At 44.0% G+C, this 27,218-nt stretch overlaps 1 protein-coding gene across 3 annotated transcripts in view; it reads left to right on the top strand.

Moving 5' to 3' along the window:
* PTS (6-pyruvoyltetrahydropterin synthase) overlaps window positions 1-23,436 on the top strand; it is a 147,574-nt gene extending 124,138 nt beyond the window's left edge. The window contains exons 10-13 of one of the 3 annotated variants that reach the window (XR_007156202.1): window positions 314-473; window positions 562-619; window positions 8,851-8,988; window positions 22,870-23,436. The gene's annotated coding sequence lies outside the window, so the exon portion shown is untranslated. Of the gene's footprint in view, window positions 1-313; window positions 474-561; window positions 620-8,850; window positions 11,982-22,869 lie in introns of those variants that run through there. The other 2 variants (XR_007156200.1, XR_007156201.1) reach the window with 2 other exon arrangements.
* The last annotated feature ends 3,782 nt before the right edge of the window (window positions 23,437-27,218 follow it).

The raw sequence follows: 27,218 nt of genomic DNA on the forward strand, positions 1-27,218 counted from the left end.
GAATCGGAGACAGGCTCCAGGCTCTGAGCCATCAGCCCAGAGCCTGACGCGGGGCTCGAACTCACGGACCGCGAGATCGTGACCTGGCTGAAGTCGGATGCTTAACTGACTGCGCCACCCAGGCGCCCCTTAAATTATCATTATTTAAAAAAAATCTTTGAAGCCTCATTCATTGTACATTGTCAGCAAATATTACGTAATCAATATATGATTGCTGAATCACTGAGCAGGTATACTTTGGTATTGACTATTGGAGAAGCTGGGGCTTTGGGTTCCTTGATAGTCTTTTTTTTTTTTTTTTTTTTTTTGCAAGGGAGGAAACAAGCCCATGAAGTGCTGTTCAGTGACACCTCCAAGGCCGTGGGCAGAGTCCAGATTGGAACGGAGTCCTGGAGTACCCACACGTCTTTCCTTCATTCTCCTTGCTGTTCCTGTGCTATCTCACCCTGGTGAGGCCAACATAACCACAGGAGGTGGGTATGAATTAAAGAGAGTCTGCTTCTCAATTCTGCAAAGCCGAGAAGACTGTGGGGCAATCGCCATTATCTCTGAATGTTCCAGGTGAGGACACTGAGATCCGGAGAAGGACTGTGATAGCCCAAGGCCACACACGGTAGCGGTAAGAAACTAAGTCCGTTGCCTTTTGGCCACACAATGCTGTTAAATCAATTGTGTGGTTGAAATTTTTAAAAAAATGTTTATTTATTTTTGAGAGAGAGACAGACAGAGCATGACCAGGGGAGGGGCAGAAAGAGAGGGAGACATAGAATCTGAAGCAGGCTCCAGGCTCTGAGTTGTCAGCACAGAGCCCAACGTGGGGCTTGAATCCACAAACTGCGAGATCATGACCTGAGCTGAAGTCGGATGCTTAACCTTAACCAACTGAGCCACCCAGGCACCCCGTCAGTGGTGTGGTTTAATGGGGTCCAACCCTGGAAGGGTTTGCGGTCTCAGTACCTATAAAGTACTGACATTCATGTGCTAATGGTTGGTGAGCAGTCATGCCACATGGATGGGTATCTGGGAAAGTACTGTGTGTCCTTCCCCTCCTCAGCCCTCCCAGCCTCCTGGCTTAGGCTGGGCCCGTAACAGGGGCTCCATGACTGTGTATGGGAATGAATGATGGTTTGCCTCAGGAATCTTAGAACAATGCAGAACACCATTAACAGTAACGTGTCTAACACTTCAGAGTTCCCTAAGTGCTTCCACATACATTATCTCATTTCAAGTACCTACCCGCATTTGAAATTGTTACAGGGTGTAAGCATATAATTAAAATATCAATTAAGCCAGGTTCTGAAATACATCAGACTGTGCTAGAACATGAATTAAAAGCAAAAACAAAAACAGAAACAATGACAACTCATCAATCTAGGACTAATTCCCCGGGTGTGACCCACAACTCACCTCCCCTCAACCCCAGTTTTGCTCCAATGTCATCATCGTACTCAGTGGACCTGCCTTGTTGGTTCTCCCTGATTTTGCTCTTATTGCGCCCTCTGTCAGGAATTCTCCTGCCTAATTTGTCTGGGAAACAAAGTCTTCTTTAATCTTTAAAGCCCTGGTTATATATCTCCAATTTTGTTACGGTTTTCTTAACACCTTCTTTTGCCCCCTCCACTCCTACTTACGTCGAATTAGCTGCTTCCACAGACTGTGTTATGTCACATCTTATACTGTATGGCAATGATTAACTTTTGTTCCTCCTCCTTCATCAGGCTGAGCATCTTGAGGGCAGAGCTGTTTTATTTCCTCTAGTGTCTGGGACCCTGTAGGTGTTGGATATATGTCTGTTACATGAATGAAGAGATATGCCTGGGGCATTTGGTGGCCAGGTGAAACCCCTGGTGGGTTGGCATTTATTAAGCCTGTTGTTCTCTGCATGCCTTAGACCAACACCAAACAGGTCGGGTTCCCTGGGGGTGAGGCCATCACTGAGGACAGAGTTACTCTTTCAGTGCAGCCCCATTTCTGCAGGAAGCAACTTGCCAGGTAAAGAATAAATCTCAAGTTTTACAACTTGTTTATTTTCTAACCAGACTTCTCATTAAAATGTAACAAAACTAAATGAAATACCCACAACAATCCATTCTCTTTCACAAACAATAAAATACCCAGGAAGGATTATGGAATATTTGGCTTCTCTGAATGTATCTGGCAATATGTCCTGTGTTGCTTTTCCCAAAAAATAATTGCCTCTGTAGACAGTAGATAAGGCGTGTGTGGTGCGCGTGCATGCATGTAGGAGCACACGCGCGCGCGCGCACACACACACACACACACACACACACACACACACTGATGACATGGTGTAGTTGAAGGTTAAATAGACTGAGATTCAAATCAAATCCAGCTCAACTGTTCACCAGCTGTGTGATCTAGGGTTTCCGTATAATAGGGACAGCAAGACCTATATTGTAAGGTTGTTGTGAGGGTCCAAAGGGAGCAGAGGAACCAGAGAAGTTCACAACCCTCAGAAACTCTCTCCCAAAGACAAATTTGGGTATGAGGATGGCCTGCTAATCCTGGAAAGCTCTCCATCCCCTGGAGCCTTACACACACACATTGTCCCGTAAGCAACCCCTGGAGCCTTACTTACACACGTTGTCCCATTTTGGGGGGCATTTGATAGTATTGCCTATCATCATTTATCTTTTCCTGCATACCCACATATCTCCCTAACTGGACTGGAACCACCTCAAGGGCCAGGTCAAACACTTCTTTCTGTCTGGCAGAAGAGATGCTTCCTAGGGGCTGGCCACGTGGGCCATGGTTCCATGGGGAAGACCTGGGGAGATCTGAATCTCCATATGAGTCTTCTCTGCCTTGCTTCTAGGTCTCAGTTCAGACTCACTGCTGGGCTGGTTGAGGGTTCTGACACTGATAGATTATTTCAGAAGCTGCTCTTCAACCATTCCTTCTGGTCAGAAGTTTGAGGATGGGTAGCACAATGGAACAGAGATCATGAACTTCATGGTGTGAACTCAACACCAGTGAGCTACAATCCTCTGTGTCCTGTTCATAAAAATAGGAACACTAAAACATCCCTCACAGGCCTGCTTCTAGGATGAAATGATAGGGCAGTGGAACCATTGAGTGCAGGGCCTGGCACACAGTAAGGTTCTCACTAGGGTTTTTCTTGTTAATACCACAATCCTTTACTTTTAAGGTACCATTGATTATGAGATGCACTACAGATAACAGCTTTTAAGGAAAAACTTGAGTGCAGATTACCAGTTAAATTCATACATCTCAACCTCAGACGCATTAGAAGTGCACAACTGGGGCGCCTGGGTGGCTTAGTAGGTTAAGCACCTGAGTTCGGCTCAGATCATAATCTCATAGTTTGTGAGCTCAAGCCCTACCTTGGGTTCTGTGCTGACAGCTCAGAGCCTGGAGCCTACTTTGGATTCTGTCTTCCTCTCTCCCTGCCCCTCCCTTGCTCATGCTCTGTCTCTCTCTGTTTCTCAAAAATACATAAACATTGAAATAAAATTTATTTTAAAAAAGGCACACAACTGAGCCATGAATTGTCTTTGCACTAGTCACAGGGACGAACAGCTGAGGAAGAGAAGTACATGAGATAAGAAGCAAAAACCACTGATGCAATTAGATGACATCCTCAATGATAAGCCTGATACAAACACGATGCTGGTAGATCCGAAAGATTGCACTGCAGACTCTCCCAGGCCTGGAACGGAGAGCGTCAGGGACACAGCCCTTGGCTCTCCTTTCGTCGGCATCTCTTAAGCATCTCTTGGGTGGATCCACTGGGTTTTACCTGTGGTTTAGGCTTTCTGGAGCGAAGCCTGATGGAGGCCGGGTACCGGCCTTGGTATCTGCTCCACCATCAGGTGGGGTCAGCCTTCAGCTGGTATCTGACAGACCAAATGCCACTGCTTGGCTTTTCCATTGATCTTGGAGCTTCTTTGCTCCCCTCAGAGTTGGGAAGGGTGGGACAGCTTCTGTCAGAGCTCCCCCTTTTCTCTGCATTGGCTTAGTTCATAGGACTATGCTTGTGCTTTATTTCCCTCCCATGTTCATTGTATCCACTAGGACCTAGTCAGAAACCATACTAGGTTTATCAAATGGAGGGGATTTATTGTGGGCTATCGGATGCATAGGTGTTGGGAGGCTGGAGCAACAAAAGTGAGATTGTGAGGTGACTCAGAGCTAATTAACTGCCGGAAGAAGCTACCACAGCTAGGGCTGGGGGAACAAAGGGGAGGAGGGGGTGTTACCAGGATCTGGGAACACAGAGGAGGGTTTGTAGCCACAGGAGCAGCTGCCACAGAGGAGGGGCTGTTACAGCTAGAGTTGGAATGATGGAAATAACATAGCACTTTAGAGATATCACCAAAAAAAAAAAAAAAAATAGACGGAGGGAGAGAGAGAGAGAGGGAGAGAGAGGGAGGAAGAACAGTGGCTTCTCCTTTCCTCTTGCACCCAATATCTTTTATTGAGAAACGTCTGAGCAAGTCAACTGGCAAAGGCACTAAAGCATTATAGAGGAGTATACAGAGAGTGGGCTTGGAGCGGAGGGACAGAGGCAAACAATGAGCACATTTGGGCAGTTAACAAATATTTTTAAAGTACTTCCCAAATGCTAGGCACAGTTGTGGTGCTGGGGAGACAGCAGTGGACAAAAGAGAAAAGTCCCTACCGTATTAGAGCTCACATGGCAGTTGAGAAAAACAGTGAATAAACATAAAAAAAGTAAAGTATATAGTATCTCAGATGGTGGTTAAAGTTCTAGAGAACAATTAAACAGGGAAAGGGTAGGGATTGGGGAGAGTGGGTAGGTTGGGAGGAAAAGTTTCACTGGGAAGGGGTATTTCAGTGAAAGAAGTGAGAGAATGAGCCCTGACACTTCTTGAGGGAAGAGCTGTGTAGGCAGCAACACAGTAGATGCAAATGCCCTGGGGCCTGCCACATTCAAGAAACAATAAAGAGACCAGAGCAGAGTGTGCAAGAGGAAAAGTAATAGGAAATGGAGCCAGGGAGACATGGTTGCTGAAAGCAGTTTGGGCTCCAGAAGGAAGAAATAGAGACTCTTTAGAATAAGCAGGCCACCTAAAAATCTTTACACAGGTTTTTATCAGACCCTGGTCTCCTTCTGACTTCAGGCCTGGGTTATTTGTACTGGCCTCCCTCCTACCTTTCATAGGCTCTGAAGAGAGATAAAAAGGGTGGGACTTGAGGACAGACCCTGCAGAGCCTGAAAGCCATTGTGGTGGCCTTTATGGTAAGTGATGTAGAAAGCCATTCTCACCTTCCGTTCTTCTTAGTATCCACTTCTTCCTCCTCACTCCGTATAGGGACTGGAGGTCCACCTTAAGCCCCAGCTCAGCAACTGGGATTCTCTGTCCTCTGATCCCAACTGACACACATTGTCTTCTAGACCGTGGGCTTCCTGTCAGCATAGCCCTGTCTGTTTTAAGTATCTCTGTATGTCTAACCAGTGCTTGGTGTCTATTAGGGGCTTAGGAAATACCTGTTGGATGAATGAATGGTTAAGAAGATTCTCATATTTCACATTTGTCACAAGCATTGCGACAAGTTGACTCAGTCGACCTAATCAGACCCATTGTGAATTGGGTGCAGAGAATCAGTCCAGCTAGTGAGTTGGAGTCAGCTTGGAATTGGAGTTGCATGATTGAGTTTTTTAACTAGCTGCATGCAGTGTGTGGGCGATAGTCTCAGTGTCCACAAAAACTTTGGGGCCAACTTGGGGACACAGGAGGTGTATCTACCTCACTGCTTTCTGGTAATGACAGAGGTTTTTTTCCCCCCTTCTTTTTATTAGTGATAAAGGTTTTGTTGGAGATAATTGTATTTTTAGCAGCACAGTTAATGAACTAGCTAAGCATCAATAGATGGAATCATAAAACCATTAAACACCAAGAGCAATAATGGGAAGCTGTGTCTGGTGGTAATGAAATTAAGTGTCTTTATGAGGTCACTTTATTCCTTTTCTCCTCAGCGCTCTTGCCCTCCTGAGTACATGGTGAGTGCCGCTCCTAATTGCTGTTTCACTAAAATGCACAATGCTATCCATTTTGTGTTTTAATTCAATGTATTTCTAGGGCCTTCAGGATCATTAAACCGTCCACCAAGAGAGTGCAGTAGAAGTGGTTATGAAAGCTTCTGGACGTGGCCCAGGAGTGTCAGAGAGTAAAGACAGCAGAAAAGGTTGAGAAAGAATAAAAAAGACCTGCTGGACTTAGTACTGAGCCCAAACTGATGATGTCAGTGCTCAAGGTTGAGCTCATTCAGGTCTTTGGTACAACTTCTGCAGACAGGACAGGATTGGGGTCTGTGGTTATATTTGTCCTTGAACCACAGTTTTTCAGCTTGGGAATACATTCATATGCATAATTTCCTTTGAGCATCAGGACAACCGCCTATGATAGTTTTTTTTTTTTAACATTCATTTATTTTTGAGAGAGAGAGAGACACACACAGAGCACAAGTGGGGGAGGAGCAGAGAGAGAGAGGGAGACACAGAATCCAAAGCAGGCTGTCAGCACAGAGCCCGAGGTGGGGCTTGAACCCACGAACTGTGAGATCATGACCTGAGTTGAAGTCAGATGCTTAACTGACTGAGCCACCCAGGTGTCCTGGTAAATTTTTATTCCCACTTTTCAGATGAGGAAACTGAGGCTCATGGAGTTTTAAGAGACATGACTCAGGTACCACTGCTAATCAGGGCCCAAAGCTTCTGTTCTCTCTCTTATACCAGGAAACTTCAATGGGTGTTGAGCCAAGTCACTTCCCAGTGATTTTAAACTTACCCATCCAAGGTCACAGTATCATTACGTCATTCAATAATTCGAGAAATATTTGTTGATATCTCCCATATGCTGGGAGTGTAATAATGAGCAAAGCAGACTCTTCTCCTGTCCTGATAGAACGTAGATGTAGATGGGAAGGGTTAAGTAAGCAGCATCATGCAGTGGCTGGGTGATATGATAGAGAAAACACCACGATGGGGAGGCTGGCAGCAGGATGAGAAATCTGCAGGATGAGAAGCCTTCCTGGAGGAAGTGAGGTTTCAATCCGAGGCCTGAAGCATGGAAGTTAGAGAAAGAGATGAAGGGAAGAGTATACAAAGGTGTGGCTGAAGTGTAGGAGGGAGTGGTGGCTGAATGGCAGTATTTATTGAGGTGATAGCATCTACTGATAGGACCAAGGAACTGATTTCATGTGCAGGCTGAAGGGGAAGGAGGAATTAGGAATGGCTTCTATTTACTGAGACAGGGAGCACTGTGTGAGGAGCCCAAGAGAGAAGGTGGGATAAGATGGTAATTACTGGACATGTGCCACTCCTATAAAAACGAGCCCTAAAAGGCCGTTCAGCTGGCCAGGCCTCATGGTATCTCAGGGCTAAGAAGTGAATTAAATCCTTGCTATAGACGTGGTGTTAATTCTTTCCTCGATGCCACCCACAAACCGTGTACTCTGTTTATACCCTGCTGAGGAGTTGAAAGGACAGAATGAAGCCTCAAAATGGTAAAAACCAGCTGGAATGATAAGACTAAGTTTGATGGAATTTAATAGGGGCAAACGTAAATGACACACCCCTTAGGTTTACAGAATCAATTGTTCATGATAAAAAGAAAAAACAACAAATGGAGTCACTTGTGCTAAGTCCCACATCTGCAAACCAAGCCTTAGCCCCCAGACGAAGTAGAGTTTCAGCATCTCCCAGAAACGTGACCTTTGACCAGTCAAGCTGGAATCACCTGGTCAGCACCGGTGAGATCATCTCCCTGATAACCTCCACCTTTACCCAAAGGAAGGTGACCTTGCCAGAAACAATCCACTCTTCGTCTTGACCCCTTTCTGCCTATGGAAGCCTTTTATTTTAAACAGCTCTTTAGAGCTCTTTTATGCTTCCTAGATGGCATATTCATAAATCATTGAATAAAGGCAATTAGATCTTCAAATTTACTCAGTTGAACTTTGTTTTTTAACAATGTAAAGATTGAACACCTGACTTGATAGCTGCTCATGTCAACAGAGCCTAATAGAGTCAGCCGTGGAGTGTGCACAGGCCTACCGTGTCATACAGCTGCCTTTCTCCCGCTTCTAATGCCCGTGAAAGCGGTTATCTGAGCAGAACCGAGAAGAACCGATAAGGACAGAGACCAGTTCAGGGAGATGTCTGACAAGGCCTGAGTTTCAGGGGGCTGCTTAGAGCATGGTCCAGGCATACCTCCAACAAAATGCCTGGAAAAACCAGAAGCAAGGGACACAATTCTCAACTGACCAGGGAGCCTCTGAGAGAGGAATTTGTCTGGGCTAGAAACAGAAGGAATGGTGGACCAAGGAAATGAAAAAGGGCAGAGGAGCCCAGAAAAGCTGATTGTCACGTTAATTTGTTTCAATCATGTGTGAACTGATTACCTATATGCTTAGCCCTCTGCTGTGGAAAATGCCATAAAACAACAGCCACAGTATATTCGGTGCTAATAAGTCTGGCTCAGACGGCAGGTGCTAGGCAGGTGCTAGGCAGAGGACGGTGAGGTCTGTCAGGGCTGGGGGTCAAGGAAGACGTTCTTGGACAGCTGGGGGCCAAGGAAGATGTCACTGGCAAGGCATGAGTTGGGGGAAGTGAGAAAGCTGCTGACTGCAGTCTTGGGAAGCAGGTGGATAGGTAAGGGTGAGGCCAGAGTTTGGCATGCCCCATGGGCCCAACAGACAAGGAGCTGAGATGTGATGGAGCTCAGTGGAGTGAGCTCTTACCTGTAGGGTGCAGGGTTCGCAGAAGAGTGGTCTGGCCTGTGAAGCTGAATTGCAGGAAACCAGAATCTGTGACTTTCTTCCCCATTGCTTCTCTCCTTATAGTGCGTGCCCTAGGTGGCTGACTACCCTGGCTGTGCTGAGCATCTATAGCAGACATGAGTACCCAGACAGCAGTAACCAGGAAAGCTGCAGGGAAAACGTCTGGGAGAGAAACCCCAGTGCCCTTTGATGGGAAATCAAGTAAGTGAAAGTGAGATGTGAAGGAGCTTTGTAGGTTGCAGAGTGTAAGAGATTCCTTTCCTTCCTCCTTTTCTTCCTTCTTCTCTTCCTTGCTCTTCCCTCCCTTCTCCATCTGTTGGGCAGTGGCTTCCTAGAGGCACAGAAAGATGGTCCTGTTCCCACAATTCATAGTGGAGAGGGGAGGTCAGACGCACAAGTAAGTGACATTATTTCTTTGATTTTAAGATGCACTCTCAATACAATAAGACGTTTGAGACAAATAAAATCAGAAACAGTACCACATTAAATGTACACATGGTTTGCAAAACATCCTTTTTTTGGAAACACACAGGTGTGAAAAAAAAGGTGTGTTTTAAAATTGAGTGCTGTGGGCAGAGTGGTCATTATCACAATAGTAGTGGGTTCAGTGACCTATCAGAACATAAAACTGCGGGGGCGGGGGAGGGGATGTCTCTGTGTTAGAAGTGGTAGTTAGAGCCGTGTGATCATTGTCATAATGGTGGGGGGAGGCACTAGGCGCCCCTGGAACCCACTGAAGGAAGCTCTTAATGCTGCCCGGGGACACCAGGTAAGGTTTCAGTGGGAGGTGGTGTTGGAAGGCCACCTTCTAGGTGAACGGTGGTGGGCAAGCATGGCTAAAGAGTCCAGAGGAGGGGGGTCCCTGCAGGGGAGCAGCTCTGGCAGGGGCAGGAGGCAAAGGAGAGTACTGTGCATTCTCAGAGCAACTGCTGGTCATCATGGTGATTGTTATTAGCAATGGAGGAAACGAGGGGGCCTTCAGTCTGGAGGTGGCTGGCCACATCTCATCACAAAGATAACAGGGAAGGAGAGGCAGGCTTTGCAGGGCAACAGAAGGTTCATCTCTGCTGAATTTGCCCATATCTTGGAAAGTTTCTGTTTGCTATTTACGTAAGTCCTCAATCGATTACCTGAAGCAAACATGATGGGTTCTCAAATAGTTAGAAAATACAACAGATTTCAGTCAATAGATTCAGAATTCTTCATTGAATCTGCTTGCTTATTCCCTTCAACCTTTTCTCCAGGGGAAGTATGCCCTTTAGAAGTGATTGATTATGTTGCCCCTGGGCACTTGCACCTCTTACAGGTTTGTTTTTTTTTTTTTTCTCTCTCTGTCTGTCTCCCTCTCTCTCTGTCTTTCTCTTCTTCCCCATGGTTGTCAAAGCTGCATAAGCTGCAACATCAGGCAGGCATCAAGGAATATATTTTTTGTTCAGATGTGTGTGTGCATGTGAGGCTGTCTCTGAATTGCATCCTCATAGAATAACCTTTGGGTGTTTGCATGATGAGGATGCTATTAGCAGGAAATTCATTTTTTCTTGGTCCCAGGACAGGGAGAAAGCTACCACAGTATTGAAAGGAAGCCCAGTAAACAGTAAGTAGGAAGGCCTGGAAAAAGAGATGGACAGTATTGGATTAATTAGGACATTCTCCTGGGCTATGTCTCTTTATGCTCCTGGGGGGATGGATATTCTCTTGGGGCAGAGAAGCCCCCTCTGGTCCTTTCTGCACTCACTTATTAGCTCAGCCCATCCTGGGCCTGGGGGAGAGAATCTCCTGGCTGCCCCCCCCCTCACCCCCTTAATGCTCTTTCTCAGCTCTGGGAGGCCCATGGGCTGTCAGAGTAACCACTGGGATGGAAAGGCACCCACCGGGAGCCACCGCCCTGGCTCCTCCTGCTGGTTCTGCCGCTGGAGCCTCTTTGGATCATGTTTGCTCATGTGAAATCAGGCCGTTTACTAGTTAATCTCTAAGGTTGTGCCTCAGCTCTATGACAGTAATTCAGACAAGAATAGACACCGTTGTTGCTGAATGTTTATACTGTGTGCCAGGCATTCTGCTGAGAGCTTCCCTCATTTAATCCGCATGGCAACTCTGTGTGGTTCATATTCTTATTATCTCATTTTACAAATGAGGAACCGAGGCTCCGAGATATTGGCTGCTTAGTCCTGGGGAATGTAAGTGGAAAGTGGCAGAACTGGAGTGAGCCCATGTCTCTGATTCTGCAACCCACATGTTTGATTCATTTTCTTAGTCAAGCTGCTATAACAAAACCCACTGACTCCATGGCTTAAACAACAAACGTCTATTTCTCTCAGCTGGGAGGCTGGAAGCCCAAGATCAAGATGTCTGCAGATTCCGTGCCTGCTGAGATCTCTCTTCCCGGTTTACAGATGGCTGCCTTCTTGCTGTGTCTTCCCACAGCACACACAGAGAGAGAGGGAGAGAGGGAGGGAGCAAGAGTTCTAGTCTCTTCCTCTTCTTATAAGGACATTAATCCCATGATAAGGATCCTACCCTGATGAACTCCTGTAAACCTAGTCATGTCCCAAGGGCCCCACCTCCTAATACCACTGCCTCGTGAAGTTAGGGCTTCAACATATGGGTTTCATAGGAACACACACATTCAGCCCATAATAGATGTTATGCATCTTGCCTCCTTCCATGATTTGGAGAGAGTGTGAGTGAGGCTTGAGTCACCCTTAGGAGCAATAGGAGGGCCTCTGCTCCCCACCTCCAGCACGGCACAGAGAGGGAGTAGTCAGGTGTAGAGTCGCTTTGCCTGAGAGCAGGACTCTGGGAGCTGGTGAACAGGGATCCTGCGTAATGTTTATGAAGGCAGACACTCGGAGACAAGCTACTTCCCAGGAGTATCTGTGACCATCTGTGAACATCCATCCATTTGTTCCACAAATATCTTTTGAATACCTACACTCTTTCAGCGACTGGGAATCCAGTGGTGAACAAGACAGGGAGCTTACCTTTTAGTAGGGAAAAAAGGCATCAGCTAATAATACAAATGAATAGGTAATTTAAAATCATGTTAAATACTAGGAAAGACTATACAGAGTGCTATGAGGATACTCCTGAGGGCCAGATTTGGTCCTGGTGGAAGATGTGGTCATCACAGTTCTTCCTGAAGAAGTGGTTGCTGAGCAGAGCTCTTGGGGATCTGAAGGCTTTAAGTAGACACAGCAGGGGTGGGGGGTGGGGGTGCTACGTGGCTGCAGCTGTGGGGGACAGGGGTGAGGGGTACAGAGGGCCAATTTCTGTAGGGCTTTGCAGGTAACTTAAGTAGTTTGCACTTTATTCCAAGTTCAGTAGAAAAACCATTGCAAGATTTTAAACAGGAAAGTGATGTGAATTGGTCTACATTAAAACAGTCACTCGGCTGTGTTTCGAAGAGGCCCTGGTGGGAGCAGGAAAACCAGCTGGAGGGCTGTGCCCATCAGTTGTGTAGACTGAACAGCTAGTGGTAGCTGGGCTGGAGTTGGCAGTGGAAATGGAAAGAATGGGAAGTAATAGGAGCTATTTAGGAGGTAAAATCAGCAACATCGTGGGGAGTGGCTCGAGTTAGGGTTGTAGGAGGGATAATTGACATAAACAGGGACAGGTAAGCTTATTTAGTACCCTCATGCTCCTTTTTAAGAGGTAATGCCCCTTCCGAAAGCTTCCCAAAGTGTCTCACTGGGTGAGTTAGGATGACTTCGCTTGCATGTTAGAGAAACCTCCCAACTCAGTGGTCATAAATAATTAGGAGCCATGTCACATAGCAAGGAATGCGGCATCGGTGGGGCTTTGGGTGGTGGGGTCAGCTCTGTGATATTGAGGGCCCAGGTCCTCTCTGTCTCTTCACTCTGCTGACTTTATCCTAGGCTGGCTTCCCTCATGGTGGCTGAACAACCTCAGCATTTCCAGACATCAGACACCCAGGCACAATCACATTACTTCAGGTTCAACTGGCTAGAGTGAGTCACATTTCCACCCTGTAAATCAATCTCTTCCTAGGAAGTGGGTCTATCATGATGGCTCAGAGTGCTCAGGATTTCGCTTTGGACTGGGAACAGAGTGGATAAATGGACTAACTTGGGGTTCTGTTAGGTGAGATTTGGAATTGGGGCTCATTGGATTTGTCATGGTGTCCTGGACCAACAAGTCCCAGATTTTGGATTTCTTAGACCAATAAATACAATAAAAGGAATGGGTAAGGGAACTGGAGATAGGATTGCCAACTTTTCCTTTTTACCTGGTAAAGACATTAAAAAAAATGACTATCTACTCTATCATTTCGTCAAAAGGGTATTTTAAAAGCAAAGAAAAAAAAACCTTTAAAGTTTAAAACATTTAGTGTTATAAAAACTTGCTGTTTTTTTTTTCTCATTTCTCTTATCTCAAATTTGGGGACCACTCTCTTGGTTCTATGATCAACATAAAACAGAGGTTCTTAACTGGCTCCATTGGCCCATCAGGTCTGTGGAATAGAAGTCGGAGGGGCCGTGAACGTACGTAGGGAAGGATTATAGCTTCATTTTCACTATCCTGTATCTGAAATGTAGCTTCAATTACAAGCGTGACAACCAGCTGGTAGTATGAGCATGACCTGTGATTTTGTCATCAGTGGAAATCACAAATGTTTTCATATCACATTACAGTTGTCATAGGTATCTGAAATGTCATTTACACCCACCACTATTTTGAAATTACAGAAGCTATTAGATGGCATCTGGAAATGTGGGATGGGTCTTCTGGAAGAACTCTTCTCCATTTTAGCCGACCGCTGTCTGGCAACTCTGTGTGTGGGTAGGCCAGCCACTGGGCAGTGAGTTTGACTGTTCTCACAGGGGCAACCCACACATTCCAACATTCCTTAACTGTAAATGTTTATGGATCAGTGCACAGAAGGAGTTGAATCCTTTTCATAGTTTGCTCAAATTTCGTCAATCTGAATTGGTCTAATGCGAGTTTTTCACTCTCTGCTGGTAATGCAGCCTTTGGTGACACAGATGGGTTCAAACATAACCGATGGCTGAGCTGACTGTCGAAGTGTGGTATTTAAAGTAACTTCTGGTGATCACTAACAGATTGCACAGTGACATGGGTTGTGCACAGTGTGGCAAGTTGTATGAACAGTGGAAGTACTTTCTCCGATTTATTTTTCTAGTTTTACTCTCTGTTTTGCACCATGTTTGTGTTTTGAGGTAAAGTCTTACATGTACAGTATATTATTCACATGTTGTTGTTGTGCTATTGTTCTGTGAAAACGCCATACATTTAAAAGAATGCCATTGTGGGAAACAGTGACAATATTAGAAATGAGAACTGTTATTTCTACAAAGTCATGGAGAGTCACATGAAGCAATAGCTAAATTCCACGAACAGGACTCCTGAACAACTGTTTAATCCCCTGGTCTACACAAAGGTGAAAGATGTTACTAGTGTAAACACTTTGGCTAGTCATGAAAATTGCCTTACTTCCTTAACCTTTCTTAAAATTTAATGAACGTTTTATACTTTACTTAATTAACATACAAATCATTCCCTTCTGTGTAGATTTATCAAACAGATGACTTAGGAACCATAAGCAAAATATTACACTTCAAGGAATGTCAAAGAATAAAAAAATATTTTATTTTAGCTTTCTGTATTATTTATTTTTGAAAGACCCAATTTATCTTGAGCTGCCAAAGACAAGGAAGGTGCATACCTGGTTTCTTTACATTAACAAAGCAATGGGACATGAAAGCCACAGTGGCTTCCTTTCTATCGTGGACAAATTCTTGAGAATGGAATCTTGAGGTCAGGAAAACTGAGAGAGCACCTCATGTCTGTCCATCTAGAAAATGCATCCAAGAAAATGAAGGGCTTTGTGTGTATGTGGATGAAGAAATTCTGTTTGAAAAAGACAAGATGCTTTGAAAATGCAGATTTGCCATTTCATGAAAACTTCTGGAAGCACTCCTGAAGTTTCTTACCAAGTGCCAAACAAAAGAAGGCTCACTTTACTGGAGGAAGTTCACCTACAGCCACACATACTAGGGATGCAGAGAGGCCAGGAAGTGGCTCTCTAGTCAGAGATGCTTCTGTGAAGAACAGTTGACATACTTTGAAGTGGATTATGGAGGAATTGGCAGCCTTGCCACTCCCCTCAGCGAGTCACTCAACGACACTACAGACATTCTTCAACATGGCCGCCTCCTTGTTTTGTTCATGATGACCCCGCTAACATCAACAAAGAGAAATTCTTGTGTTTTCATTTGCTGCATTGAACACAGATGTATTCAAGCTTTTCCAAAAATCCTGAGAGAAGTTTTGTTGGAAGGCATAAAAGTCACCAACTTTATCAAAAGTGGGTCTCTGAATCATAGTATTTTTACAGGGTGTGTCAAGAAACAATGGAAAACGAGGGGCTTCTCTACCACAGAGAAGCTCACTGACTTGGAGGAGACAAGTTTCACTTTTTCTAATAGAAAAAGAAAATCCATTCTTGGAGCACTTAGAAAGAAAGAATTTTGTCTGTGGGTTGGTTGGCTTCCTTGGCAGATATTTTTAACCATAGGAGCGAGATGACTCTTAATTCCCTGATATCACCATTATGGGCACCTCTAAAAACATTGTGAGCTTTCTCGGCTGATACGAGGCTGACGTCTTTGCAAACTTTCAAGTGCTTTACCTCAATGGAGCTGAGTTATAAAATTCTGTCAATTTACTTGAAAAGAGTAATCTACAAACACCTGGAAACACTTTAGAACTGTTTCAAAAGTTATTTCTGTCTTGATGGTAACAAAATTGAACCCCAGAGTAGTGTTCTTTTTCTTTCTGATATAAATTGCATCAGAGGTGTTGACCTAGCCAAAGATGAATTCATTGATCTTAGGACCAAAACCCCACTCTAGCTAGAGTTTCACTAAAAAGCCTAAGGGAGTTTTGGTGGTCTCCAGAAGACACTTATCTGCTTTGTGAAAGTGCTGTGGAAGCTTTCATTCCATTTTCAATACTGTATCTTTGAGGATTGGATTTTCAACACTGTCACCATAAAAAAAATATCAAAATCAACTGGATTTCTAACAGGACATGTGTACTGTCTTGAAAAGAAACAAACCCATTCCATCATTTTTTGTTCTTATTCAAGGTAAGCCAATGCAGTTTTTATATGGGTATGTCTTTAAAAATGAAAATTTAATTTTCACTTGACTGTATTTCAAATGTAATTTGTTAATGCAATACAAAGAAGCAGATTTATTACTATAATAAATAAGCTTTTAAAATACTTTGGTAATTACATTGCAGTATATTTAGTTTTTTTTCTTTTTCCTTATTTATTTATTTACTTATTTTTTGTAATCATGTGTATTTTTGTAATCCTGTGTATTTAGCCATTGAAAAACATTATTCTAAGGAATGTCCATAGGTTTCACTGGACCACCTAAGGTGTGGCTGGTGTAAAAACAATAAAAAAACCCAACCCTGATCTAAGATGACATCATCACTAAGCGTGCTTTCAAGTTGTTCAAATGTGGGAAAAGGCAGATTTGATATGTATTCTGGCGCAGACCGGAGAAAGTAAACCACTTCACATAAAGCTAGACTACCCATGAGGTTCCTGTGCGTCCAGGAAAACCCACTGAAGGTGGCAGCTTTGAATGTTCAGCCCCCTCACGCCCAAGACAAGGGAGAAAGGAGAACAGTAGATAAGATAAGTAGGCACCTCTTCTTTTCTTCCTGTGATAACCAATTGTAGGAAACTGGCCACTTTTCAACCAATGCCCAAATCTTGAAGTACAATGCATTACCGAGCTCTTCCTGAGTACATGGAGTGTGATGATGGAGGGCTTCAGAGAAGAAGACCATGTGGTTCCTTCCCTCGAGGAATCAATTTATTTGTGGAGACAAAATGAGTGCATAAAACAATTAAGGAGAATTCTGTGCAAGGCTAGGTGGTATCTTGAGAAAAACCTGCCTGTTGGCTTTTTTTATTGCAGCATCCCCAGAGTCTCAAATATTGCTTGGCACATAATGTGTGCTAGAAAAATCAGTTGAATGAAAAAAATTGGTGACAGAATTTCAAAAATATCTATTGTTTTGATAGTAACACACGTTCATTAGCAAAACCTTGAAAATTCAGAAGAATATAAAGAAGTGAAGAAGTAAATGAGAAGGAAAGTAGCCATCATTTTCTAGATTTCTGTTTTTCTAAATACATACGCACGATATGCACATACACGCATACTTTTAAAGAACCGAATAGGGACCTGAGTTTTATAGCCTGATTTTTTTCTCTTAAAATTATATTGTGAACATTTTTCTGTGTCATTAAATATTCTTCAGAACATTATTTTTAATGGCTTTGTCATATAGTATTCTATAAATAAATCATGGTGTAGCCTAACTTATTAATTAGCCACTTGCCTGTTGTTGAATATTACTGTTGGGAGGATTTTTTTTTTTAATTTTTTTTTAACGTTTATTTACTTTTTGAGACAGAGAGAAAAACAGCATGAATGGGGGAGGGTCAGAGAGAGAGAGGGAGACACAGAATCTGAAACAGGCTCCAGGCTCTGAGCTGTCAGCACAGAGCCCGATGCGGGGCTCGAACTAACGAACCGTGAGATCATGACCTGAGCCAAAGTCGGACGCTTAACCGACTGAGCCACCCAGGCGCCCCTGGGAGGATTTTTTAATACCAAGAGCTATGTTTATGTGTTGCTTGCTCTGTTACAAGTTTGTGCTGAATTTTTACCCCTTTATACATAATCTCATTTAATTTCGTTCTTACAATAATCTGATGAAGTGGCATTCATTATACCCATTCTACACAGGGAAAACCTGAAGGTCAGAGGAGTAATGTGTCAAAAGTCATGCCACTAGAAAGTGACAAAGCTGGGATTCGAACCCAGATCCTGTTTAACGTCAAAGTCCTGACGCTCAAATGTTACTCCGGATGCTCTGCCAGCATGCACTTCATTAGTCAGTAAGGAGGCTGAGAAACGTATCAGAAAGGCAGAAGGAGATCCTGGAGAGATAGGCATGGTGGCAAGCAGAGAGAGATGCTGAGAAGGAGGGAGTGTTTTCAATATGCACAACTGTGGAGATGTCAAGATGGATAAGAGCAAAGCAAAAGTCACGGTGTCTGTTTCAAGACAGGCATTTCAAAAGTGAGACGAGAGGGAGAGATGTGTTCCCGGCTCAGTGCTCCCGGCTTCCTGGCAGTGAAGGGATGAAACCACTCTTTCATTTTTTCCTGATACCGAGAATCATCTAACAGCCTTCACACAAGTGGCTGAAGAGAAGGTGACATGGAAAGCCCTAGAGTGCTGCTCTGTTACTAAGTATGCCTGCATCCCTTCACAGGTGAGCAGTATCAGAAAGTAGTTCAGAGGCTTGTAAGGGATGGAGGGCAGGGACGTCCGCTCATAGGGAAGACAGAACTGCAGTGTGATCAAAGTGGCCCTTCGGCTGGGGCAGGTCGGGGACCAGGCTCGGGTGACCACCTGTCCTGGTGAGCTCAGGACCGCAGGGGTTCCCTGGATGCAGGACTTTCAGTGTTAAAGTTGGGGAATCCCCAGGGCTGTCTCTGAGCTGGGACTCTTCTCGTGGGACAGGTCCATGCAGGTTTCTTGACAGAGTAGTCAGTGGTCCAGGATCCAGTGCCGTGTGCACATGCTTACCTCACTCCTCATCCTTGAAGCCTGTCTCCCGCTTTGTCTCTTCTTTGAAACTACGTCCATAAGTCAGTGATGACTTACGTACTGCCAAATTCGGGGCCCACTTTCGGTCCAACCACTGTATCTCTCACTCAGGCTCCTAACGGTCTTCCTGTTTCCAGCCTTGCCTTACAGTCTGTTCTCAACCCAACAGACATGGTGATTCTTTTTAAATTTTTCTTTTCACTAAGGAATAATGTATATATAGTCAAATTCACCTCTATCAGTATACTATTCTGCGTGTTTTGACAAACACCTCCAGTGGTGTTTGTGCAATCAAGACAGAGAACGGTTCTTTCACTCAAAATAACTCACTCCCCTGTACCCACCCCTTCCCTTTCCCCCAGTCCCTGGTAACCTCTGATGTGTTTTCTGTGTCTCAACTTTTGCCTTTCAGAATGTCATATAAATAGAATGCTGAAGTACGCAGCCCTTGGGTCTGGCTTCTTTCACTTAGGACAGCACACCTGAGGTTCATCCATGCTGCTGTGCATTAGTAGTTCATTCGTTTTTAAGACTGAGGAGGGTTCTGTTGTCAGGATACTCCACTGTTTATCCACTCTTCAGTTGAGGGACGTCAGGTACTTTCCCGCTTGGGGGAAATATGAATACCATTGTTCTAAAATTTTACATACTTTTTTTGGGCGGGTGTGAGTTTCCATTTCACTTGGGTAAACACCTGGAAGTGGAATTGGTAGGCTGTGTGGGAGGAGTGTGTTTTACTCTAAAAGAGACTGCTGAACTGCTTTTGGAAATGGCTATAACATTTTGTATTCCCACTAGCAATGGACGAGAGTTCTAGATGCCCTGGGTCCTCACAAGCGCTTGGTGTTACCAATCAAAAAAAAAAAAAAACATTTTACTAGATGTGTGTGGTATCTCATCATGGTTTTATTCTGTATTTCCCTAGTGGCTAATGATGTTGCACATCCTATCACATACTTGCTGATGGGCAAAGTGTTTTATTCAGTTCTTTTGCCCCTTTAAAACATTGGTTTGCTTTCTTATTATTGAGTTTTGAGGATCCTTTATATATTCTGTATTAAGTCCTTTATCAGGTATGTAATTTGTAAATATTTTCTCCTAGTCTGTGGCTTGTCTTTTCTTTCTCATAATGGTGTCTTATGACGGGCAGAAGTTCTTAATTTTGATGGTCTTACTTATTAATCCGGTGTCATATCTAAGAAATATTTGCCTAGCCCCAGCCCACAAAGATTTCCTCCTATGTCTTCATCTAATAGTTTCATGGTTTTATTTTAAATTTTTTTAATGTTTATTTATTTTTGAGAGACACAGAGAGACAGAGCACAAGCAGGGGAGGGGCAGAGGGAGAGGGAGACACAGAATCCAAAGCAGGCTCCAGGCTCTGAGATTGTCAGCACAGAACCCAACGCGGGGCTCAAACTCAGAAATCGCAAGATCATGACCGGAGCTGAAGTCGGATGCTCAACGGTCTGAGCCACCCAGGCGTCCCTATAGTTTCATGGTTTTAGAATTTATGTCTGGATCTATGATCCATCTTGAGTTAATTTTTATATAAGATGCAAGAAATAGATAGAAGTTTATTTATTTTTGCAAATGAAGGTCCAACTGTTCCAGCAGTGTTTGTGGCAAAGACTATATTTTCTCCATTACATTGCCCTTGTACCTTTGTTGCAAATAAATTGTCCAAATATATGTGGGTCAGCATCTGAATTCTGTGTTCTCTTCCCTTGATCCAGATGTAGAAGTGGGCTGGTGATATTTAAGAACTGGCTCTAGGGCACCTGGGTGGCTCAGTCGATTAAGCGACTGACTTCAGCTCATGTCATGATCTCGCCGCCATCTGTGAGTTTGAGCCCCATGTTGGGCTCTGTGTTGTCACAACAGCTCAGATCCTGGAGCCTGCTTTGGATTCTGTGTCTCCCTCGCTCTCTGCCCCTCCCCCACTCATGCTCTGTCTCTCTCAAAAAATAAATAAACATTAAAAAAAATTTTAAAAAGAACCTGGGGGGGAAGGGTAGGGAGAGTCCCAATTTGCAGCGCTTGCTGATTTCTGTTTTCAAAATACAGGCACAATAGACAATTTCATGCAACCAATTTGACATCAGTCAACCTGTAAAACTCCTGATAATTTATCATTTTGTTCTCATGAGCTGGTATGAGTCGGCTTCAACACAGCACTCTGTCTATCCTGTTTTGCAACCCCACACTGTCCAGGTCACTGAAGCCTTACAATTAGTCTTAAGATCAGGTAGTGTGACTTCTTACTTTGTACTCCTTCAGAATTGTTTTGTCTATTTTAGTTCCTTTGTCTTTACATAAAAACATTTAGCATCAGAGTATTGCTTTTCACAAAAGTTCCTACAGAAATTTTCAGTAAAATTGCAGCGAATCTGTAGCTTACTCTAGGGAAAACCGGTATCTTAAGTCTTCAACCAAGTCTTAAAGACTGTGAATAATATACTTCTCTATTTATTTATATCTTTTAAGATTTCTTTCAAAAAGTGATAAAATTTCTTTAAAAAAATTTTTTTAATGTTTATTCATTTTTGAGAGACACAAAGAGACAGAGCGTGAGTGGGGGAGGGGCAGAGAGCGAGGGAGACACAGAATCGGAAGCAGGCTCCAATCTCTGAGCCGGCAGCACAGAGCCCCAAGCAGGGCTCGAACTCATGAACCGCGAGATCATGACCTGAGCTGAACTCGGCTGCTAAACCGACTGAGCCACCCAGGCACCCCAAATAAAATTTCTTTCATTAGTGTTTTCCAATTTTCGGTATACCGATCCTGCACATGTTTTCTTAGTCTTTTACTTAAGTGTTTCACAGTTTTGGGGTGCTATTCTAAATGATATTTTTGTAAATTTAAATTTCTAATTATTCATTGACAGTAGATGCAAATGCAATTGCTTTTTAAAAAAATATTGGCTTTGTATCCTGTGATATTGCTTAACTCATTTATATCGATGCTAGTAAGCTTTTTAGATTCTATGGGATTATCTACATGGACAATCATGTCTACAAATAGAGACAGTTTGTTTTTCCTTTCACATCTTGATTCATCCATTTGTTCATTCATGCATTTCACTGGCTAGGACTTGCGGTGTGATAATAAATAGAAATCGCAAGAGTGGACATCCTTGCTTTGCTCCTTGTCTTAGGGAGAAAGCCCTCAGTCTTTCACAAAGTGAAGTTTGATATTAGCTGGAGGTTTTCTGCAATTGTCCTTTGCCAGGCTGAGAGAAGTTGCTTCTATTTCTAGTTGGCCAAGAGTTTTTATCATGAGTGGGTGTTGAAGTTTTCAAATGCTTTCTCTGCATCCGTTAAGATAATTATATGGTGTTTGTTGTGGATTGAACTGTGTCCTCAACCTCGGTTCCTGAGGATGTGACCTTACTGGGATGTGACCTTACTGGGAAATTGAAATTGGATCACTTCAGGTGCGATCAATGTCAGATGAGGTCCTGCTAGATTAGGGGATGGACTCTGAATCCAGTGAGTGGTGTTCTTATGAGGAGAGACAGATTTGAAGACACAAGAAAACCTGTTTCGAAACTGTCTTCTAGCTTCCTGGCTTGTTAATGCATCGCTCTAGCCTCTGTCGCCGTCTTCAACCAGCCTTCTCCTCTGTGTGCCCATCTCCAGTATATCCCTTTCCTTTTTCTTAAAAGGACATCAGTCATTAGATTTAAGACTCAGCTAAAGTCCGGGATGGTTTTATCTTGAGATTCTTAACCTACTTACATCTGTGAACACCCAATTTCCAAATAAGATCACATTCATGGTACCAGGAGTTAGGACTTGGACATTTTTTGGGGGGGGCCTCTACCCTACTACCTATACCAAATACATTTACTTATTTCTAGTTAAATTCTATCTCTCTCCAAGTAGCACGAAATTCCCACAAGGTTAGGGAATTTTCGTGTATTATGTTCATGTCACTGCTCTATCTTCGGTACCTAGAATAGTGCCGGGCATATAGTAGGTGTTCAGTAAATCATTGTTGAATGAATAGGAGAATCCCCTTTCTTCTTGCTTCAGCATCAGACACAATTGTATACCTCTTTTAATCCAAAACTCCTCTTCCTTGTTTTCTAAGATCACCCCTCCCTTCTTTGTTTCTCTTTTGCCTTTTCTGATTGTTCTTTCTGTCTCCGTTGTTGGAGCCTCTGCCCCTCACCTAGTGTGTCCCTGGTCTTCTCCTCCCCAGGCAGCTCACTCACCTCTGTGGTCCAGCACTTTCTGGATGCAGGTGAATCACATTTCTCTATCTTTAACCCGGCCATTCTTCTGAGCCATATCTCCACTTTTCCCTTTTATCCAAATCCTTCTTATAATACATGCACCCAACACTCTGACACGTTGTCCTCCTCCTCCAAACCTGTCTTCCCTCCTTCCAGGTTTCAGCATCACCAACCTTCCCGTCACCAAAGCCAGAAGCCTGGGATCATCTCTGACTCACCCACATGCTATCATCAGGCCCCCTCAGGTTTGCCTCTTAAACATCTCTTGGATCTGTCCACTTCTCCCCATACCCACCACCACAGTCGGGCTGTGGTCATTCTCTCCCTGTCTCTCTGCTTCTTTTCAAAATGCAAAGTGGCCCTGCTCCTTCTCATCATAAAGCCCTCTAGGAACTCTGCACTGCCTACAGACAAGACCAATCCTTGACATCCCCGGGCCATCTCTCGAGGTCTGCTCCTTGCCTTCTGTGATCCAGCCACACTGAACTTGCAGTTTCCCAAGTTCACCAATGTCATGGGTGAAACCTGAGGGGACTGGGAAGCAGACCGCCACATCAGAGAACTCTCTGGTGTCTCCATCTCCACTTCCCTGTCTGCTCCCCGGGCCCCTGGTCCCTGGAAAAACTGTGTTGAAAATCGTTTGGGCAATGGGTGATGGGATTGAGGAGGGCACTTGTTGGGATGAGCACTCAGTGTTATATGTAAGCAATGAACCATGGAAATCTACCCCCAAAACCAAGAGCATACTGTATACACTGTATGTTAACCAATTTGACAATAAATTATATTTTAAAAAAGTAAAAAAAAATATAAATAAATACAATTTTTTCTTTTCATAACGAGAGGAAAAAAAAAAAAGAAAATAGTTTGGGCAGAAAACATTACTCCCCAAAATGTCTTAGCATATGAAGTGGGAGGGGCTGTCTCTAAGAGATATTTTTGGGTTCCATTTTACTCTCAGGCTGTGGCGGTTTCTTGGAGAATTTCCATGCTGTCTGTCCTTTTTGGTGTTAATTGTTGGGATCGATGCTGCAGCAATTATATAATGTTTACTGCAGCCACCACATATCCAAGGGTTGTGTGGCTAAATGTCACTTTCATGCTCCCCAGTGCATGGTGTGTAATTATAACTGGTTCACTACCTTCTTTGTGAAGGAGGCAGATGCTTTTAGGCAGAAAGGAGAATAGAAGCGCATTTCCTCTAGCCTTACAAGAGCGTTCATTTCCGGAGAGATCCTGGAACAGAGGGAGAGGAGCACAACACAGGCCCTTTATCGTAACATTACCTTCCGGGAGCTCCGTCAGCATCTCCTAAGATGTGCAGGACCCCTCAACTCCTCCTCTCTGCCAGGCTGCTGGGGGGTGGGCGTGTGGTCTGGGAGCCTGAGATCAAATCCAGAGGCCAAGAGACAGACCGAAGAACTGGGAATCCAAGAGACTTGCAATGCAGCTATGAAACGGGTATCATCAGGTATCGGAAGCGTGACTGGAGGAAAGAGCAGTGGGCTGAAAATCACGTAGCTTTGGGTTTGTAGTTAACTGTGTGACTTCGGATAAGTTGCTTTGACTCTCTGATCTCACTTATGTTGTCTATCAAGTGGCAATAATAAATCTTGTCTGACCTGCCTCAGTTAATTTGAATCCCAAACTATTTGTTGAGTGCTTGTTATATTCCAGGCACTACAAGAGGCTACACAGTAGTGCACATGTCCCTGCCCTCAGGGAGTAAGGGCCGGAGTAGGCAGACCATGACCCACACGCCAAATCTGGTCCATGGGCTATTTTTCTACAGCCTGTCAGCTGAGAATGGATTTCACATTTTCAAAGAATTGTTAAAAAAAAGAAGAAGAGAAGAAAAGAAAAGAAAAAAAAAAAGAATATGCAACAGGGTGTGAATGTGGCCGCTGAGACCCAAGATATTTATCTGATCCTTTGCAGAAGGATTTTTGTTGACCCCTCATCTAGAGTTGTCACTAGTTGCCAGTCACTATTTATTAGTCACATGTGGCTATTAAGCTCTGGAAATGCGGCTAGTAAATTGAGATGTGCTGTAAGTGTAAAAATAGACATTGGATTTCAGAGACTGTATAAAAAATAATGAAAAAATCCCGTTTAAATGTTTCATATTGATTATGTGTTAAAATCATAATATTTGGATGTATTGGGCTAAATAAAGTATATGGTTAAAATGAATGATATGCGTTCCTTCTTAAAGATGTGGCTAGGAGAAAACTAAAAACCACCTAAGTAGCTCACATTGTATTTCTGTTGGATAGCGCTGGCCTAGACGGGAATAGATCGTGAGTCTAAAATCAGATTTATTGCTAATTAGTGCGTTATCTGGGCAAATGGTGTGACTGAGCCTCCATTTTTCCTCTCTAAAACCGGAGGCGCAGTAATAACAGCTACTTGATAGAGTTGTTTTGAAGCTCAAGTGAAGCAATCCATTGAAAGCTTTTGTGAGGTGTAAGTTGTTAATACAGATATAACTGGTTGTTGTGGTTCAACCTTTTGAGGACACAGGGTATGTTTCGCCCTCTGCCCTTGCTACGGATCCTCAGGGGATTTGCGTGGCTCCCAAGGGCTCTCCTCCTGCTGGTCTGCCCCCAGGCACCTTAAGGCATTGGTTTGTAACTTCCTGAGTTTCTCCTTCCTCCTGGAGTACCTGCGTTTTGATCTTGGAAACACAAAGCCCTCAAAATCCTAATCATGCTGTGGGAGAAAGACATTGTATCAGGAGCCAGGAAATTTGGATGCATTGTAATAAAACCACAAAGAGTAGCTAACATTAAGGTGTTGCTAAGCATTTCACATGTATTGTTTCATTTAGTCAGACAGCCAGGGTGTGACGATCTGAAGTTCTGATTCTACAGAGGAGAACACTGAAGCCCAGAGAGGTAAAGTGACTTTTCCCTGGATCTCTCTCTCAGTCGGTAGGTGGCAGAGTCAGAGCCTGAACCCACATCTGAGGCACAGAGCTCATTCAGGGTCCTTTGCCTGTGCTTGCAAGGCCTGATGCCAGTAAGCTATGTGGTGCTATCTGAAGGAGTCATCCTGGGGTGGGGTCCACAGCTCTACCCAGCAGTCAGAAGATGGAGATTCTGGGGCACCCAGGTGGCTCAGTCAGTTGAGCGTCCCACTCGATTTTGGCTCGGATCATGATCCCAGTGTTGTGGGATTGAACCCTGTTTGGGCTCTGCACTGACAGTGCCCTGCTTATGTGCCCCCCCTTCCCTCTGACCCTCTCCCCCATTTGCATGCTGTTTCTCTCTCTCTCTGTCACACACACACACACACACACACACACACACACACAAAGGATGGAGATTCTGTCCCCAGTGCCACCCCTCATTGCCTGGGTCTGACTACTCCCTTCTCAGACCTTCAAGTCCTCATCTGCAGCTGAGTGGCTCTGTCATCTCACATAGTAGGAGTTAGGATATAAGGCCAAGAGGAGGGACCCCCAGCATTAGCCCAGGGACCAGCTGCCTCAATGTCACCTGACAAGTGGTTTGAAGATGCTGGTTCCGGGGCCTTGTCTGGAATGTGTCCTTCAGTGCCTGCAGAGTGAGGTTCTAGAGTCTGTGTTTGCTGAGTCTCTGGGTTTATGAGCCACTGAGTTAGAGACTGTGGTTGGCTCTTACTAGAACTTTGGAAATCAGTACTTTCGAAGCAATGGTCTGTAATTGTCTTTTCTTCTCATCTCCCATCTAATTTAATTAAGATACTCATCTTATTTAACTCATTTAAAAATATACCCGGGATCCAACCATTTCCCACCACCTCAGTTGGCATTGTCATCGTCCGAGCCGCCGCAGTCTCTCTCCTAGACTACTGCAGAGAGATAGCAGTGCAGCTTGGAGGCAGAGGACCTGGGTTTAGAACCTGGCTCTGTCACTCACTTCACCTCTCTATGCCTCCATCCCTCCACAGTGATAATAAAAGTGCCTTCTGCAAGGATTATATGAGTTAATACATGACACTACATGACATAATAAGCCTTCAGTAAGTATTATTTATGCTGCAGTGGCCTCTAACGGATGTCCCCACATTTCTAGCCTATTATGATCCATTTTCTACCAGCTACTAGAGACATTTGAAAATGTAAATCAGGTTATATCACTGTTTTACTTAAAACCCTCTTTCAGCTTCAAACTCCCTATTATACGCAGGATGAAATCCAAACTCTTCTATGGCTTTTAAGGCTCTGCTGGTCCGGCTTTTGTATACCCCATCGCCCATACTGTGTCCTGACATGCTCTGTTCTAGCCATGCTTGCTTTTCTACTGTTTCTCAAACATACCAAGAACATTCTGGCCTCGGAGTCTTTGCACTAGTTCCACCTATTTATGGTCTGGTGTCATTTTATATATTTTTAAAAATTGTGTGCCTCCCACACTAGATTAGAAAAACCATGAGGGCAGGGACTCTCTCTCTCTCTCTCTCTCTCTCTCTCTCTCTCTCTCTCCCTATCTTTCATCTATCTATCTATTATTAAGTTCCAT

This window comes from Prionailurus viverrinus, chromosome D1, assembly GCF_022837055.1.
Source record: "Prionailurus viverrinus isolate Anna chromosome D1, UM_Priviv_1.0, whole genome shotgun sequence".
Taxonomy (NCBI): Eukaryota; Metazoa; Chordata; class Mammalia; order Carnivora; family Felidae; genus Prionailurus; species Prionailurus viverrinus.